Raw genomic sequence first — 20287 nt, forward strand, 5'->3', positions numbered from 1 at the left:
ATTATATATATATATATATTAACAATCAAGAGTAATATATTTTCTTTTATGTAGTAAATGCAGCAGCCTATGAAGTAAGCTTGCCTTGCTGGTGTTCATCTTTTTATGTTGAGGAATAGATTGTATTGCATCCAGAATCAATGGCTTAAAAGCCATTAGAAATCAAGTAAAATTTCCAAATCTTCACCAATTGATACTGATATTATGGAAATTCTTACATTACCTGATTTAAACCACAAGATATTCTGATAGGTCAAATATTTATATAGGTCAAATAACAAGAAAGAGTAAAAATCAGAAAGAGTACAAAGATTAAAAGAACAGAGAAGTTAATTAAACTTTTCCATATTTGTAGCAAGGCTTATTTCCTCCTCAAAGAGTCAAAAGCCTCAATGGCACTACTGCAATAAAATTGAAGACAATGAATTCTAGAAATCCACAACATGAGCTGCAGGAACTCAAAATACCACATGTCCCAAGATCACGCAAATTGCACACTAGATTTTGTATCTGATCTTTAGTATTTGTGAAGTATAGCTGAATAGGACAGTAATAAAGTGCATAATAGTGAGAGCAGCATCCATGGACAATAGTTAAAAAAAACTACAAATAAGATATACACTAGATTTAGTATCTGATCTTTAGTATTTGCAACATCACTGGATCACTAATTAAATTTAAAAATATATCAATGCTACACTAAGATTTTAGTTTAAAAGAGCTTGGAAAAATGATCATTTTACAAATTCTAACATCTTTTAAAGTCTAATGAAGTTTAGAAATGTCAGAATTTAGAAGATTTTTCTGCAAGATGAAATGGCGAATAGAAAAAGAATATGGGTATTGACTTGTTAATTTTGACTAAACCTGCAATAAATTCCTGCAAATTAGCGATTACGATTTAAAATTTAAAGAATACCAATTACAATTTTATCAATTTATCAATAGTTTCGGCACAGATTACACAAATTCATTACTAGTATACGATTACACCATAACAATTTCATTTGTAAATATGCCAATAGTTTCATAGTAGAATATCTCTTGCTTTCCAAGTTTTTACAGTGGTTACATGTTTCTTGTACCTATTCTGTTAGCTAGACATGCATCTAGGTTCATATCTCACGTTATTTTAATCAACACATCCAAACAGTAATTTATTTTAATCTCTAATCAGTCTATATAAACTCCGGTTTACTTGTCTTAAATATGCAATTAATGAATGAGATTAATTATGAGCTCCAAGAAAGTTTAATTTGGCTAAGCATCAACAAAAACTAATTAAAAAAACCAAATCGATGCAGCTCCATACAACTATTTTGCATACTGATTAAGCACAGAGCATCAAATAGTAACTCAATAAGAATTCTAAACTCCATTCAATAAAATCACATCAAGAAATAACCAAGAATATATTAAAAAGAATCATAAACTCCATTCAATCAAATCACTTTAAGAAATAACAAAGAATCAACATAGAAACCAAATCAAGAACAAGAAGTACGAGGGAGAACAAAACATACCATTGAAAAGATGCCAGTTGAGTGAATCATTGGGCATGAACTCCACCACAAAAACCAAACTCCTTGACTGGAATTACAAACAGATATACCTTGACTGGAATTACAAACAGATATACCAATTAGATAAATAGAACTCATATATGTTAAATAAGAAAGATACCTATGCAACTAACAAGATTTCATTGAGCATGAATAAATAGGCATTACTTAGAATGCTACAAAATGAATGCCATACATACAAAGCCAACAAAATTTGCAGTATCTGTGTCAAGCTGCTTATATTAAGAGAAAAAAGAAGAGAAAAACTAAAGATCATCAATTAGAAAACATATCTTCCTTTAGATTCCATTTTAAATAAATAAAATAAAATTGTGCTAACTGACTAGTCATCGTTACTTCTTTATTAGTAATTAAATTTCAAAGGTAAAATGTGATTCAGTTAGATTAACAAAAAAAAAACCGAGATTGGAATAAGACAGGGCTATTCACTAGAAATAATGCTGATATAAATTATTATCAATCCATTCAAGAATTTATTCAAAGTATAACTACAATACACTAATTGACATAAAAATGCAACTACTATGTCAACTTGCTAAAACTATACCGAACTCCTATTAAAGTCATTTCACGTGGGTTAGAAAAGTGCCGGAGATTCTTGCGCCCGCACCGCAACCACCCAATTGAGTACCAGTGAAAAAGAATGAGAATGAAGAAGAGGGCTAAAACCGTGAAGCGTGAGAGAGAAGAGGGTGTGATCAAGCGCTAGGGAGAGTGAGAGACAGAGAGAGACAGAAAGAGAGAGAGAGAGAGAGAGAGGATATATATCTTCAGGTTTGCAAGGGTTTTGAAGGGTTCATAAAGGAAGGGTTCTTTGAACCCATGCTTGGGGAGAAAAAAATAGGAGGGATAGGCAAGGGTTTTGAGGTAAATGGGGGTTGAAAACCCCCATTTTTCCTCCATTCATCAACCCACCAAAATGGTGGGTTGAGGAGGGATTGAATATTTTTTTGGACGATTTTTACCCTTCTAACATTTCTATAAATACAACTTATGTCTTTTTGAGGAAAATATGTATTATGGTTTATTGAAATGAAATATTATGTATTTTTGTGGTTTTATGGAAATTATTATTTTTATTTTATGGTTTATTTAATTATTATTTGTTATAATTGCTAGTGCTACAGTAATTTTTATTATATTGTGGACTTTTTTTTTAATTTTGATGAATTTGTATGTTGAAATGATAAAGGCCCAAACCAAAAATTTGGATTAGTTGTGCAAAAACATAAATAAAAATAATTCAAATGCCTATGTTTTTTGTGTTTGAATTGGAGCAATATAAGGGTATTTTGGTAATAACATTACATAACCTTACTTTCCTTTACTTCCAAACCAAACACAAAATAGTGAAAACCCTTACTTTACTTTCCTTCCCCCCAAGCAAGATATGTATTCAATCCTTCCTTTCCCTTCCCTTCCCCTCCTTTCCATTACTTTATGAACCCATCCTTCACTTCATCCAAGCAAGCCCTTAGGATTATAACGTTTGTCTTTTTCAGATAACCCCCTCAACAATTAATTCTATCAAAAAATAATTATACAAAAATATATTTATAAATATAAATTTATCTAAAAATTTATTAAAATTATATAAAATCTTAAATATATATTATTAATAACACATAATTAATTAAACTTAAATCTATTCATAAAACCATGAATTAAGGTATGTGTGTGGTTATAAGTTTTATAGAGGGTGCATATGTAAAAATGGCTTTATACATATAAATTTAGCGGCGCATATAAAATTTATCGCTAATATTTGTTACTATAGCTCCATTTTCTTGTAGTGTGCGACGGTTGAGGCAGAAATTGCAAGGAGTTGTTTCGCAATCTTGGTTAAAGTAGGAAAAGTCTCCGTGTGCCTACTCCATCATTCCAAAATTGAAAAGTTTGGACCTGTATCATCACCAAACTCAAAATCGTTGTTTGATAAACTTCAAGCTCTGAATAGGAGTCCGATGTTGTAGGCCTCTTCCTCTTTTTTAAAATTTTGTTACCCCATTTTGTGAATTTCAAAGAGGATGGAGGTAGTGGTTCTGGCATATGTAATTTGGTTCAACAGGTCAAACCTTATCAATTTCTAATTTGGTTTAATCTGAATGTGGAACCTAATCTCCGGTTGAACCTAGAACCCTAGCCAAATCACAAAATACAAATAAGTTTAACCCAATCAGCTAATCTAACCTAATTTGGTTAAACCACTGATTCAACGGTTTTCAAATGCTGAAACTGGAACCGAACCTTGTGATAAGTGCTTGTGTATTAGTAATACGAAGTATTCTTTTCTTGTGTTGAGCATTACTTTTATCAGGTTTTAGTGCTAATACATGTGTATTTGTGTTACTTTGGTGCATGTAGGGTTGTGAAGCTAAATATGAAAGGAAGAAGCCAATGTAGATCGTGAATGCACTATTTGATAAAATCTTGGAAGGAACAAACGCAAATACACAAGTTGGATTCAAAGATACTTGAATGTGTGCCAACCTCCGTGTATTCAAGCAATCACATGGTTTGGAGGGGCACAAAGGTAGTCACATTTGCGTATTCAAACTCGTGCAATGATAATAAGATCTTCACCAATGAGTCTGTTGATTGAAGAAATGACGCGACCTACGGCATAAACGTGTGCCCGTTTATGTTGACTTGATGAAAAACGTGGAATCGGGAGCATTTTAGCGGGGATATTGTAGCAAAATACTGTAGTAATTCACTGTAATAGTTACTGTTCACAGCCCGCAGAAAATCAGGATTGCAAAGAATCCACAAGCCCTTGTAGAATTTCCACAAGGGCGTGTGGAACATCCACAGGGCCGTGTGGATGCCCGATTCTAGCCTATTTAAAGCCGCAATTCAGCCCGATTTTAGAGGTCTTTTTCCCATCTTTTCTCCAACTTTGAGAGGCTTGCGGCTAGGGTTTAGAGAGGTATTGGCAAGGCTTTTGGAGTGGTTCTACGGCTTCGACACCACGTTTCTCTTTGAAGATAGCTATTGGGGGAGCTTTCGTCGGCACTGATCCGGCGAGGTGTGCCTTAGGCTTGACAAGGGGACCTTTGGAGAGGACGAGGCTACTCCACAAGACCATCGACATAACTACCGATGGGGTTTTCCTATGGATTACTTGTTTTTACTTTTGATTTTATTATTGATTGTATCTTGCTCCATGGAGAGCTAAACCCTTAGTGGGTACTTGGATTTGTGAACCCTAGGATGTATCTGTTTCATTAATCTTTTATTATGCTTTCCTTAATTGATGTTTTAATTGAGTTCCAATCTTGAATGCTTGTTGAATGATTTCTCCCTTAGAGTGACACTAGGGTTGAGAGTCCATCATGGTAGCCTTTGTGGATGAGTGACACACCATGAGAGCTAGACAAAGCTAGATTGGAGAGGGTCAAGAGTGTGAGTTGAGAGGTAGCGGAGCGTCCCCTTTCCCTTCCATTGTGATTTATCCTACCTCCATTTTCTAGAGTTCTTTGTGGTTACAATAGAGTGAAGTGCTAAAGGATGAACTCCGCTGGGGCTTAGTTGCGAGAGTGACAGAGTGAAGCGTTGAAGTGAACTTTAGTATCTGGGGTTTAATTGTGATTAGGGGCCTTTCGCTTGGACCAAAGGGTTAAGTCTACATATAGGAATAGGGTTTATCACTTGGAATCCCTAGAGCGTCTTGCAACTTTGCACAGTGTGAGGTGTTGAGACTAATCGATTTCTCCGCCGGGGTATAGTATAGAGTTAGTCACGTTTGACCTTAGGTTTGGGACCGTGTATCTTAGGATGTCCACGACTCATTGAGCATTAGTTAAGAAGCATAATAATTGGTTTTGCACTTGAAGCGATAATCTTAGGTGTAACAATATCCGAGTACCCCACTTCTTATCGATTGCCTTTCCTCTCACTTATTTGTGCCTGTTTTTCTTATTTCTTTTATTTTGTCCACATTACATCTTATCAACAAAATCATTGTTTCATCTTCGCTTGATTAAGTAGCAATCTTGGTGTTTTTATTCCCTACTCCCTCTGGATACGATACCCACTTACCTGGGATTTATTACTTCGACAAACCCGTGCACTTGCGGGTCACACGCAAGGGGCTTTGTCACCTTGTATGAAGGTTGAGGTTCCGGTTTTAGGATGGTTATGGTTTTGCCAGTTCCGGTTCAGTTTTTTGTAGTTTGGTTCTGGTTCAGTTCCACGGTTTCAGTTCAAAATGGCCACGTCTATTCGTAGTGGTTTTGCTTTAATTTTTTTAAAAGGCCTTATACCTTGGTTTTAGCTCTCTTGTAAATATTTAAATATTATTTTGACTAAAGGGTTTCTAATCCAATAGTATTGGCCTACTACAAAAGGTGTGGTGCGAGTCAGTTAAGTGTCTCGAGTTCAAGTCTCGCTGGACATATGTGATTGTGACGGATCCTTAATGTGGGTATAGACTTGCAACCCTAAATCCGCATTATTAGGTGAGGGCTAGATGATTAATGCTTGGCTTGAACCTATCAACTTGACTAATTGCATTTGTTGCATTTGTCAAAAGGAAAAAAAAAATCTAACACTATTTTATTCAATAGTTGAGTATTTTCTATATTTATTCCACCTTATATTGACTTTATACTTATATATATATATATATATATATATATATATATATATATATATAAGTATATATATATAATTATCTAAGTCTCCTAAAGACTTACAAAAATATGGAATAATATTGGAGTTTTTCTTCCTACATTGTAGAATTCATTGATATGATTTTCTTTAATTATCTTTCTAACAATGCATATGTGTTTTACATGTGCCACTCTATGTTTTGTTATTATAGTTCACTGCACATTTGCGTTTCATTTGACTTTGAAACAATATGTAATTTGTGATTAATGAGTGGGTACCGGATTCATTAGGGTGTTACTAAATACCTTACAATAAATTTGTTTTTATTTTAAAAATAATAAATAAAATTATCTTTACATCTGAAAAATGATAACTCTTTTTATTTGCTAGTGAGAGATTATGGCCGAGAGACCAACTTTTCCAATAAGATTGAACATTGCTCAAGGTGAGTGGTTTATTCATCTCATTCAAAAATAAATAAAATAAAATATTTATTTATTTTTAATACTATAAATAGTGGATGTCTACTATAGCATGTAACGACACTAGAACATTCAGTATACTGTAATAGCCGACTTATTGTAGAAGCAAACCATGTGGTACTGTAATAACCACCATTGTTATTCTTCCATCTATCAGTTATTTTGGACCATCCGACCGAATTAATTTGACTGTCTATTCAATTCTTAAATGCCTATAAATACCCCCCTTATATGTTGTAAAGGTATAGATGAAGAAGAGTTAGAAGAGAAGAAGGAAAAAGAGGTGAAATATAATCTAGAATATTTGGTATTTCTTCTTTCTCTCTATTTATTTATTTATTTTTCATCTTTATTCTTATTCTTTATAATTACAGTATAATCATATAAATCTATATACATATTTATATTGAAGATGAATTACTAATTACATATACAATAAATTTTATTAAATAATAAAATATAAAAAACTTAGTTAAATCTTAATGGATCATGGATGGGTTGCTAATTCAGTTTAGAAACAGATTAAAAACAGAATTTATTTGTTTCAAATACCCTTGTTTCTAATTTAAATAAAAATGAGAAAATGTTCCATTTCTAAATTAGAAACGGATTAGTAACGGGAAGCAAAATGTTTCTAACTTTTGAAAAATTAAAACGGAATAAGGTATGTTGCTAATCCGTTTCTAAATTCCATTGTAATTCCGTTTCTGAATTTAGAAACCACAATTATAAAAATTAAAAATGGATTCCAAACGGAATATTTTCTGTTTTATTTTTGTTCCCCAATTAGAAACAATAGTTTTTTTTTGTTTTTAATCATTTCTAAAGGTTTTTTAAATTTAAAAACAATATTGAAATAAATAAATCTGTTTCTAATCCGTTTCTAACATTTAAGTCAATAAAATAAAATAAAAATTATATCCTTGATTTTTAAAAAAACCTGGTATATAATTTTTTAATCTAGAATACCAATAAATAAGATAAACTCATCAGTTCATACAAAAAAAATGTCTAAGTATATATGTTCAACACAAAATAATAAGTATACGACAAATACAACTATAAGTTAACATCATGATTATCAGTAATGGTTGTGAGTCCTGTGTGGTAAACTGCGACTACTGAAGAATCCTTTTCTTAAAATTCATCATCATGTCCTTCATTGGACGCATCATCTCCGCACGATATTGGTCCCTCTCCTCTTTCATTTCAAGCAAACTTTGTTGAAGCTCCTTGTTATTATCTTGTACTTGGCCAAGTGTTTGTTGAAGCCTCCCCTCACGATCTTGGACTTGACTAAGAGTTTGAAGCAAACCTCTAACCTCAGCATGTAGTTCCTCATATGATGAACCTGTGGACAAACTCGAAGATGAATGTGGATAAAAGATACACTCTTGGGACCCTATTCCATAAACCCAACTTTTCTTTCCTCCCCCAACAGCCTCATAATACAAAGTTGTTTCATCCATAATAGGAAGCTCATCATGCCCTTCTTATGTTTGAGATGCTTGCTCCACAAGCTCTAGATAGTGATCCTACATTAGTTAACTCAACTCATCAAATATTACTCTCAAAACAACCAAATATAAACTCATAATAACATTGTAAACAAAGTCTATATGATTTTCACAAGAAAGAGGTGATACCTTCTCTTTGAGGATTGGTATTGCAATAACCTGATCTTTACCAACAAACAATTGAAAACTCAACTACTTTCGCCTCATCAAATAGCACTAAATGTAAATAAAACTGCCAACAAGTGAAATGGTTAGACTTTCATACACAACAAAAACAAGGCATAATAGACTGAAAGCAATTGATAGAGAATTATGGCACATCAGAAAAGGGTGGGTGGTAACCAAAAAGAACATAATCACCAAAATAATAAATAAATAAATAAATAAATAAACTCTCCAGATAATAAATAACTGTAACTGAGAATAGAATTATCATACTCTGTTGTTCAACATGAGAATGGGATATCGGGAGCTCAAATTTTATTTTCTAACCAGGTCTTGCAATTAAAAACAGTAGGTTCTCTATGTTGATGAAAATGAATTCTATTTTTGAATGTTTCCATGATGTGAAATAAAAATTATTTACAAACAAATTTTTTATTTATCATTGAATGACAATATTTACTTAGCTAAACTCAAGGCATGCTTATTGTTGTCTTGGAATTTTGTTGAGTAATATATATATATATATATCTAAATAAGAAAACCCCTTAATTTATTATATTGTGTTTGGTATCACCATATATAACAATCATAAGAAATTCCTACGTGACAACAAACAAGTTAAAATTTTACTACTATTTTGACTCAGATTAATTAATATTTATTTTAAAATTTCATTAAAAAAATAACACACATAAATAAATAAATAAATATATAATAAAAACAATAAAAAAAAATAAAAACATTAAATGATTAACCTGGAGATTGGTGGTTGGGACTTGGAATGGTTATGCGCGTGTCGAATAAGAGGCGTTGAACATATTGGCCAATATCAACCGTTGATTTGAATGTTTCCATGATGTGAAATAAAAAGTCAAACAAACAGATATTCAGTGTGCAGTATCACGATAAAAAAAATATCTGTTACCAGGAGACTATATATATATATATAAAGATATATCATATTGGAATTATATATAGATTGTCTAGAATAAAGGAGTTTAAATGAAAATGGTGAAATAAAAAGAAAAAGGATGGGATTGATCACCTTTAAGTGAAGAAAGTGCTTTGGAGTATCTCATAACTATTGTGATGTGCTTCCACCAGCCGATGATCATAAAGCAAAGCCGATAAATCAACCAGTTGTTCTTCGAGTTTCTGGCAAGTAAGTCAAGATAATATGGAATGCCTAATAATAATCAAGCCTTCAATGTGTATATATATATATATATATATATAATATTACAATAATTATTTATTTTGTAAATAAATTTAGCTCTAATGTAAAAGACTCTTAGATTATCTAAAATAATAATCACTCAATATAATATAAGTTTAAGTAAATGATTTTGAGTTTGAAGTCTTTTATATATATATATATATATATATATAAATGTTGAAAGAAGCCCAGTTTTGAGTGCTCAGTAATTTGTTTTTAATAAATTAATGAGTCAAAAGACCGGAAAAAAATCTCATAAGTTTATTATTATTTTTACTATATTAATTAAATCAAACATAATCATTAAGTTTAAACAAAGTGTTTTCAAGTTCTATGGCCACCAAATAAAAATCCAAGTATCAGACAAATAAATCCCTCTTAATCATTACATTAAAGAAGACAAAAATAAAACATAAAAGAAGGAGAAGACAAGTAGGTTTAGTTAATCTAATCATAGAATAATTAGCTTGTACTTTCAATCTCACCTAACAAAACCGGCAAGTTTTACTTTGAATTAACATCAAAGACAAGTCGAAAACGTCACGATGCCGCTAAACATTGATTATAATTACATAATCAGTAAATGTTAATGATGTAATCTGTTGAAGTTATCAAATGTATTAAAAAAAACTTAATAAAAGAGTGCTAATTGAACAACAACTTGGCATATTATTAGGCTTTTAGATGCCTTTTAAAAGAGACATCCAATTGATTAATTAAGGCAAAGTGATGGTTCAATAATGGAATTGTGATATTTCATAACTAAGAACAAGTCCTGCCATCATAACCTTATCATTTCCATTTTTGATTCTCAAAAGCAAGCAAGCATCTAAGCTAAAAAAAAAATTAGCAACCAATGAATGGCTGGAGGACTGGATCCAAATATCATCGAATCCTGCTTGCTTGCTTTTTGATTGCTACAACACAAACAACCACAATAATAATGTAAGTAATTCATTAGCATCTCCTTTAGTTTTTTCTTTTTTTCTTATTCTCTGTTGCCTACACTTTAATTTTTGTGTAATTATATAAACATAAATCTAAATATATAATACAAAAAATAAAAAGAACAAAATCTAGAGCTTAAGAGAAACACACAGCAGGTATCATTATAAGAGATATAAATACAAAGCAGAATCAATAAAATATAGGGATGTTTTAGCAAAAGAAATGAGATTGGAGTTTCTTAATAAGACACCCATCCAGCTCAATTGCATATGCACATTCAAATAAATGAATTCATGCCATCATATCTTAATTCTTTTAAAATTTTGCCACAACCAACAATTCTCGCTATATTCCAAAAAAACAACAAAGTCCTAACCATAACAGAACATTAAAAACAAATATTCAAGAAATAGTTAGGTTTGAAATGAATGGTGATGAATTCTAATTAATTTGTATTACCAGTAGGCGAAGCTAAATATCCAAGAACTCACCACTCCAAGCCCTCGAAAAGTCCTTCTTCCTTAATAGCTTGTCTTAAAAATGGCCCATTGACAGTTTTTAAGCTTATGAAGTTCTAGGACCTCGGTTACTGCAGCATCATCCAAAGCACCAGGGAGATCCTGAGAAAGAATGCAGGACATGCAGCCATGATGTGAGAAGACTAATGTTCGTTACTCATGAAATTAATATGGGTAAAAATATTGGCCCAGATCAAAGAAACAAAACAACAAAATTCTTTCCAAGCTATGCGTAGAGAGTTCTCAACCAATTCATGTTCAAAGCTAGATGAGAAAATTTTAAATCATTTAAAAATATTTTGTTCAAGAAAATTTTATATAAAATTTGTACAACTTCAGCAAAGCACTTTTATTAAGTTAGAATTTGAACAGACCAAACCATGCTAAAGCATGGCTAAAGTAATATAACAATGTAAAATGCTAGCTGCAATTACAAAGATAATTAGGTGACTCAAATAATGCCTTTTATCCAAATATTTTCATATGTTTCACAAATTTCACAAGCACTAATAAATAATGATCAATTGTCCTAAGTGAAAAATATATACTTGAAAAATAAGGAATTTATTGATAGGGTTGTACCTTCTCCTTTTTGGCTCCTTCTTTAAAATAACAATTAATGGAGACTCAAATGCATTCTGCAAGTTGGCCAGCTTGCTATCACAAAAGTCACAATGTTGGATCAAAAGATTGCTATTTAATCATTGAATCTAAATATATAAATCTCTCTTACAATAATTCTATAATTGGATGATGCTATGTACTTTGAGTTTTTGTAAAAAGCTTTATTGATAGTTATTGTTTTAAGTACCCAAGTAAGGAAAGAAATTTAATTTTCTCATTTTTAACATATAATAATTGAATGTCTGACTTCTCTATGTTTCCGATTCATTTTTCTAATGGTCTTCAAGGATGACAACTGATCAAGTTGAACCGAAAGAAGGAAAGAAATTTAATTTTCTCATTTTTAACATATAATAATTGTGTGGGGTGCTGGGACTCAGGGAGCATCAACAAGATTATCTGTCAAATATAATTGTCCAGGGTGTCACATTCTGAACCTTTTACTGACAAAGCATAGAAAAACTGTAAAATCCACAAAGCCAAGAACAGAAACTCCTCCCTTGTAATTAATGATCAGTGCACACTTGAATAGAAATACCAAAAATATACAAGAAAAGCAATAACTGGAACATTATTTTTCTGTTTGTCAGACATGCAACTAATCATATTTCTAGGGCATAAGAGTCCAATTATGTTGATGGATGATCACATGCACAGCAAGTTTGTGAATTAGGGAAACTAGTTAACAAAAAAATTACACAAACATCTTTAATTTTGTCCCGAATTTTTTTTTACTTTTTTTTAGAAAAGCTAAATTTTTACTTGTCATTCTACAGAATATTGCTCTAATGTGTATAATAATAATGGTAAAAAACAAACAATATTGTAAAAATAAAATAAATTAAGCATGATATGATGTTTGCACAACAGTGGCTTTGATCGACCAAATTTTCAGATGCATACCTATTTTGCGTGCTTTGCTTCACACGAAGAGCATCCCATTATATCCCATCGGCTTTGTAACATTGTTTTCCCTGCTAAGAATCAGAAACATCTCCTCAAAATGAATCAGAAACATTCTCATAAGAAGGTAAAATGAGAAGCAACAAAACATACATGAAAACATCTCCTCAAAAGAAAAAGTATAATATCATATCAAATCAAATCACACATATATTTATATATATAAGATATATATCACATCACAAAGAGAGAAAAATGGATCAATTAGAAAGATAAGCAATTAATTGAAAAGGTTAATATTGATGTCATTTTCAAGGTTCTAAAGTAGTGGGCACTGAGCTGCAAACTGGCTTGAAAGACAAAGAGAAGATAGAAAAAGGTCTGAAGGACAGTGAGAGCTATATATAAGATAAGAGAGCATGAGAAATCTCATCAGATATCCATTTGTTTCTAGTGTTGGTATTGTAGAGAAAGGGCAACAACAACCCTTTCAGTTCTTTCCAGGCTGAACATGGACCTCATTAGATCCCATCACACATGTGACTCAATCTCCACCTGGTTTTACATGTACCTACTCTCCAAAATTAATTAATGTTTATCATTTAAAAAACAAAGATCACAAGTTTACATGTTTAATGATTTATATATATTAAACAGTATTAAGTTTAATGATGTGGGTTTACTTCTTAAAATTAAAGATCTCAGTGCTCAAAGAAAACAATAAGGTTCTCAACAGAGTAACAAAGTCCAAAGACATGGCATTGGTTGAAGCAGAAAAAATCCTATGCAGTACTCTGGAACAAGTATTGATAGTAGAGAACATGCGGAATCAAAATCTTGAGTTGAAGAGACAAATTGCAATCTTGCAGGTAAAGTTTGAGATTGTTTACTGTATTAAGACGATAAGCTTCATCAGTTGACTTGCTCACCTAATTGAATGTCTTCTTCATGTTGCAGGAGGAAAACAAACTTTTAGATAAAACTAACCATCAGAAGGTTGTAGAGGTTCAAAAGTTCACTCGAACTATTCAAGAACTAGAGGAGTCTCTTTTAGCTGCAAGTGTAGCCACTAACACTCTATGTGAGGTGTCCCAACTAAATGTAGGATACCAATCCATACACCTAACAATTAACTAGAGAAGCACCATTTTAGTTGACATATGACGATTGACCGTTTTATAGTAGCAACAGTCAATTGTCATATTTTCATGCTTTAGGAACATCAATCTATTGATCATTAGATGCAAATAATTCTAATCACAACCAAAATAAAGCAGCAAATTCATTCAAATCCAAAACCTAAAATATCATAAAACCAACAATAAAGAACTCCATCAAATAATAGGAAAAAAAATAAAAATAGCTCAATGGTTGTGAAACAAACTCTACAAAGATAGCTAGACTGAATCAAACTAAATAATGCATGCTGGGGATTTACTTTCATGGCTAGCCCTGTAGTTTGTGCAACTTTGGATGGTTTCCTAACAACAGTGTAATAGCAATAGCCTCAAAAACTTTATTTAAATTTTTTTTTCTACAAACCTCATTTGTTTGTTCCAAAACCTAGAAACGATCACCCCCAAAATTCCAAATCAGCTCCTACAGCTTCCACCAACCCCCCACACCTGCAAACCAGTGCATCAAAACCCAAACCCTAGAATACCAACACACACACCAAAGAAAAAAGGGGGAAAATCCTAGGAACAACAAGAGTGAATATCAATACAATAGAAATACCATACCGAAATGGAGTGAATTCAAATAGGATTGGATGGAAGCTAGTGCCGGAGCGGTCCCAAACCCTAGAGAAAAACCTAGGTCGTAATCAAACCAGCCGCTTGCGAGGACGAAGCATTGACATCGGTACGAGGTCGTTCTGAGATGGGCAAAGGAGGAAATGTGGGATGGGTTAAGAAGGAGACTGTGGAATCTTTTTGAGGGGAATGATCTCATGCTGTGTTTTTTTATTTTTTATTTTTTATTTTTAGGTAAATCAAACCATGAAATTAACTGGAAATAAATAATAACAATATATTCATTTAAATTGGCAATTATCTAATGGTCATCATAATATATTAATATTCATATATTTATTTTATTTATTGATTATAAAAAAATAAATCTTTCATATAATATTTTTTAATATTTAATAATATTTAAAAAAATATTAATTTTTTAGTCCATTTCTAATCCCTTTCTATTTGAAACGGATTAGAAACGGATATTTTTTAATATTTAATAATATTTAAATAAAATATTAATTTTTAAGTCATTTTCTAGTCTTTTTCTATTAGAAACGGATTAGAAAATCAGTTATTTTTTAATATTTAAATAAAATATTAATTTTTAAATCCGTTCCTAATCCCTTTCTATTAGAAACGGATTAGAAACGGATGTGCAAAAATATTTAAATAAAATATTAATATTTAGATCTGTTTCTAGTCCCTTTTAATTAGAAATGGATTAGAAACAGATATTTTCTAATTTTAATAATATTTAAATAAAATATTAATTTTCAAATCTGTTTCTAGTCCTTTTCTATTAGAAATTGATCTCTTCTAATATTTAATAATATTGAAATAAAATATTAATTTTTAGAACCGTTCCTAATCCGTTTCTAATAGAAAGGGATTAAAAACAAATCTTTTCTACTATTTAATAATATTTAAATAAAAAATTAATTTTTAGATCTGTTTCTAGCCCCTTTCTACTAGAAAGGGATTAGGAACATATATTTTCTAATATTTAATTATATTTAAATAAAATATTAATTTTTAGATCCGTTTCTAGTCCCTTTCTATTAGAAAAGGATTAGAAACGGATATTTTCTAATATTTAAATAAATGATATTTTAAATTGGCCGTTTGTAAGCCGTTGTTATTTAGATTATATTTAAAACGATTGTTTGTCCGTTGCTAATCTATTCCAAGTAGAAACGAAATAAATTCCGTTTGTAATATTTTGTTTTTAAACAGTAACTTTCTTGTAGTGTTTTGCTTTGAGCTTATTCCTTAAGAGTGGAATCTTGTGGCTGATAAATTGGCTGCTCGTGGCCAATCTTGTCATGACATCTCACTTTTTCACCGGGGTCAAGACTTCCCCAATTGGCTAATGGAAGTTGTTAAGCATAGCGGTTTTTATTTTGTTTAATCCCAGTATTGCTAGTTTAGTTTTGTTTGTTCTTTTGGTTCTTCTGCTTCTGTTTGTTTAGGCGCTTTCCCTTGCCTTTTGTATCTTGTTTGATTGCCTTTAAGGGCCGGTTGGTTCGCGGCAATGTAAAAAGATTACCACGTGTTACGTTGTAATTTGAAAATATTACCACATTTGGAATTGCACCGGTGGTAATCTGAATGGTAATATCACATTGCCAACTTGACAACATTACCAAGAAAGTTGGTAATCCTATTGCCTTCAAATTTGGTGTCTATCTTGGATTACCAAGCATGTAGTAATCTCATAACTTGGTAATAAACTATTCCCAATAATATGAGTTCCCAACCAAACATGGTTATATCAAATTACCATAATATTCTCAACCATATAACATTCTCACCCATATTACTATGGAAAATCTCGTTATGTGATAATATGTCATTAACATGAACCAAATAGCCCTCAGTTTAATAAAATTCAGCTACTAAGTAGCTCTACATATAATAATGCCATCCTCATCCTTTATCCTCTGTTTGGTGTCTACTTTCCTCTTGAGCTGCAATTGCCTAAGGAGCAGTGACTCAGTGAGGTATGCTGTGGTGAGTACCTGAGAATCCCTTTTTTATTTTTATTTTTTCTGCTTATCAACCGCTCGATCATTTGCCCCTCTGAACTTAGTGTACAATTTTGGATCTTTGGTTTCAGATAGATGCTTTCACAGACACAAAATTTAAAAGGTAATCATGTAGCGGTGTGTTTCTTGGAGGATGGAGACCAAGTGGATGATGAGTGGATGCAGTCTGTTGCGAAGGAGTTCAACATCTCTGAGACTGCTTTCTTGACTCGTCTTGTGGTCTTGTCCTTAGTGACAACCCTCGGTCAAATCTTTGGTGCTTCACCCCGGTCACAGAGGTTTGGTTGATTGATTTGCTTTATCTAGTTTCATGTTTTTAAGAAATTGTGTAAGTCTATTTTTTTTTTTTTTTGGGCCAATTTGAATGAGCATAGCAAATTGTTTTTGCAAGATGATAAGATGGTGTTTGCATTGTAGTGTTAGATGGATTCTAGACTGAGTAAAAAACCAGCTCGCTGTCTGTTAGATGCAAACCGCACATATTATCTCGCTAAATTCAACACAAAATCTTAAGCAAAACAATGTGGGACTATTACTTACTATAGTAACACTGATATGACCCTTACACCCAATTGTAGATCACCACTCAATATGATGATAATAGAATTTATTGATAATTGGATTAGATGTTGCTGTGCAGTAAGATTGGACACTAAAATCATTCGTTCATAAAAAAAAAATCCTAGATAATTATTTCCTCATGTTAGTCCTATTTAACATTTTTAGCACATTAGATATATTATGTGCGGTAATTTTGTGACTTATGACTATAGAGTATATACTGGTTTGATCATAAATATTATCATATTTAATTTATATAAAAAAATTATTATAACCTATAACGCCAAAATGTTTTTGACATAAATTGTAATAAGCGTATTCATGAGCTTATCTTTATGTTATATCTATTCATAAATTGATGTACAAGTATGTTGATGAGTCCCATATGTAAACCATTTTATAAGGTCTTGCATTACATCATTAGAGCTCCATATTTGAGTATGTTCATGGACAATCATGTTAGAGTTCCTTAACAAGCCTTTTGACAAGTCTATGATATGATGCCTCCTAAACTTGTTAGCAAGCCCATTCATGTGTCTTTAACAAGGTGTTTGTGAACCTTAAAAAAACAAACTTAGCCCCTTTTCAGGCTTTCTTTTTTATTAGACACACTCTGAAGTAGAACTTGTTGATCAATAGATGGTCAACATAAACAAGTTCCTATCAGGCTGACATGGCTCTTACACTATCCAAGTCATGTGCATGCTCACTCCATACACATATTAACATACCTAAGTAAGATTCTTGAGATTTAAAAATAACATATGTTTGTAAAATGAGTAAAGCATTAGAGAAGTGTTTAAATGGATGTGTAGTAATCTTATGAAGACAAGTCTAAAAATGATGGCTTATCTATTTATGAAGAGTTGTTTCAATTGAAATAAGCTGAACGAGAACTTTGCAAAATAATTAAACTCCATATGGTTGAAAATACTAGAAAATAGTATCTTGCACTAGCCTCAAATTTGAGTTAAGCATGAGCTGCTCAAGATATGCTCATTTTGATTTGAACTAAACTTGTTCTGCTCAGATTTGGCTTGATCCAAGGTGAATGCAATAGAAAATTTCTGAGTCAAGGGAGCATAAGGGAGAGGATAAGCTCTTACCATCTTAACAAACTATGTTTTGTGGTAGAATAATAATTATATCTGTATGGAACATTTTATTTTATAATATACTACTCATCAATTTGAGTTGATTTAACCTATCCAAGTTTGATTCTGGCTCAAAACTGATTTTTAGAGCATTAGCTTGAGTTTGCCACATTTGGTGAATATTTGACCTGAGCCCAAGCTTAAGTTAAGTCAAACTCATGCTTTGTTCAGTTGCTAGCCCTTGAGAAAGACATAAAGTAAACAAATTAAAAGAAAGACCAAAAGAAAGAAAGAAGCATAAATATGCGAAATGTAAATGCTACCACATGGAAATGATTTGATAAGAAGAATTTGGTTGTTTGGTCCTTAAAAAGTTCTCTCTATAGGATTTGTATTACTGATGCCTCAGTTTATTCTTATTGAAGGAACCAACCTAGATCTGTATGTATTTCTCTTTGTTTTACATTGTTATTTTTGTATAGTTTGATGAAGCATGCTTTTGTGACCAAATCTGCTCTATTTGTTAGCTATTGTTTCATATGAGATGTTTATTTGAACTATATTTTTCTGTTTTCCTCATAAAGTTGTCTCTCCCGCCAACAATTTAAATGTAATTTACTCCTTGAGGAACTGATGGATGCAAGTATGCAGAAATGGACCTGATGGCTTTAGTTGTATTTATTAACTGTATGCTACTTGTATATTGTTATGCATATGAACCTCTATATTGTTTTATTTGTTATTTTCATAAATTTAGCGAATTGTGCATGATCAATCAGTATGCTTTCTGTTATTGGACTTAAATACTTGTTTATTTAACTTTCAAGCAAGTTAGAGTCACAGTGATTGTGGAATGATGTCATGTTTAACTCATTTAAATGTATTAATGAATTAAGTTAAAAATCATTGATTCTTTCACAGGTTAGTTTTTGTGGTCATGCAACTTTACCAGCAGCACATTTTCTTTGATCATTTGGCTTGGTAAATTGTGATGTCATCAAGTTTGCCACAAAATCTGGGATTTTGACTGCTAAAAAATTCTCTGAAATTAATCGGTTAAACACATTTAGTGGCAATGATGAAAACTTTGTCAAATGTGATGGAGAAAAAGAAAATTGTTCCATTAAGTTGAACTTTCCCAATTTGAAGGTTATTGAATGCAATTCTGGTGAGGTCCCATCTATTCCTGAAACTTTGAATGGTGCATATGTGATCAATGTACAGAGGATCAGCTCATCTGTTGACCTCACTGTTCTCCCTCACCTTTCCGTTAATCTTTGATTTTAGTGAGACAATATTCCTAATTGTACATATCTTGCCAAAGATTGTTTATTGCCCTCTTATATTATTTTGAGATTTGTTAGTTTGAGATTTACTTCATGTGGACAACTGAATGGTTTCTACTCCAGGTGGAAGTTGCATCAGCACTTGATGTTGTTAACCTAAAATCAAATTTTGATGACATAGAAAACTGTGCCAGAAGTGGGCTTATCATAAGAAGCACCACATCTCCAGGATCTGGATATGACATCTTCTCTCTCTATTTTTGTCCCAAGTTGGGGATTAATGAGGTAATCCCTATTAATGGAGTGTTTTCATATCTTCTTTCATCAATCTAAGTTTGGTACCTTATAAGAAGCTTGAGATTAATTTATCCATCTTCATTTCAAATCCTTTAGAGTTTAGAGAACCAGATTACATCTAAGTCAATGTTTTTGATTTCATTTGCTTATTATAAAAAAAAATTTTAGCATCTCAAACAATCATAACATCATATTACAAACTGTATGATGCAATTATCGATTCACCATTTGGATGACTTCATGCTGCAAATTCCTGTTTTTTGCCTATTCATTTATAATGGCTAAAGGAAAATTTCATGCTGACATAGTCTCCTGCAATGTTTACTTGCACCTAGTACCTATGATCCTTTCTATTTATAGATTTCCAACATATTTGGTAAATTGGATAGAATATCTGCCCAAATATCATTTCCTGTTTAAACAAACAAGTAACTAGAAGTATATTATACCATCTAATCTAATTTTTGCTACAATCAAATTCAGTGTTGCTCTCATACCAGCTGAAAGTTTAACTTGGCCAAAATTTTGCCAAGGTTTTGCCTATTTGATGCCATATTAGAAATGTTTTTTAAAGATTATAATGTCCCTGGTATATGGATTTAGTATATGTAATGGTAGCACCACAATAATTTCAAAGGCAATCTAGATAAGCTTTATCTCAAGGGTTTCAATTTTACTTTGGGTGAAATTTG

General features: G+C 31.7%; 1 long non-coding RNA gene and 1 pseudogene across 8 annotated transcripts; one reads left to right on the forward strand and one right to left on the reverse strand.

Moving 5' to 3' along the window:
* Positions 1 to 7664: 7664 nt before the first annotated feature.
* Positions 7665 to 14500, reverse strand: LOC120264855. Of its 8 annotated transcripts, none has more exons than XR_005537553.1 (8): positions 14313 to 14500; positions 14113 to 14195; positions 12571 to 12641; positions 11626 to 11696; positions 11017 to 11145; positions 9117 to 9516; positions 8326 to 8428; positions 7665 to 8214 (listed from the first exon to the last, which is right to left on the reverse strand). It is a non-coding gene; the product is annotated as an uncharacterized LOC120264855 (long non-coding RNA). The 8 variants fall into 8 exon arrangements; XR_005537546.1 differs by having other exon boundaries at positions 11626 to 11700; XR_005537550.1 differs by having other exon boundaries at positions 9117 to 9547; positions 11626 to 11700.
* A 1754-nt stretch (positions 14501 to 16254) lies between these two features.
* On the forward strand, positions 16255 to 19316 carry LOC120265094 (annotated as a pseudogene).
* Positions 19317 to 20287: the final 971 nt, after the last annotated feature.

Source organism: Dioscorea cayenensis, chromosome 7, assembly GCF_009730915.1.
Source record: "Dioscorea cayenensis subsp. rotundata cultivar TDr96_F1 chromosome 7, TDr96_F1_v2_PseudoChromosome.rev07_lg8_w22 25.fasta, whole genome shotgun sequence".
Classification (NCBI taxonomy): domain Eukaryota; kingdom Viridiplantae; phylum Streptophyta; class Magnoliopsida; order Dioscoreales; family Dioscoreaceae; genus Dioscorea; species Dioscorea cayenensis.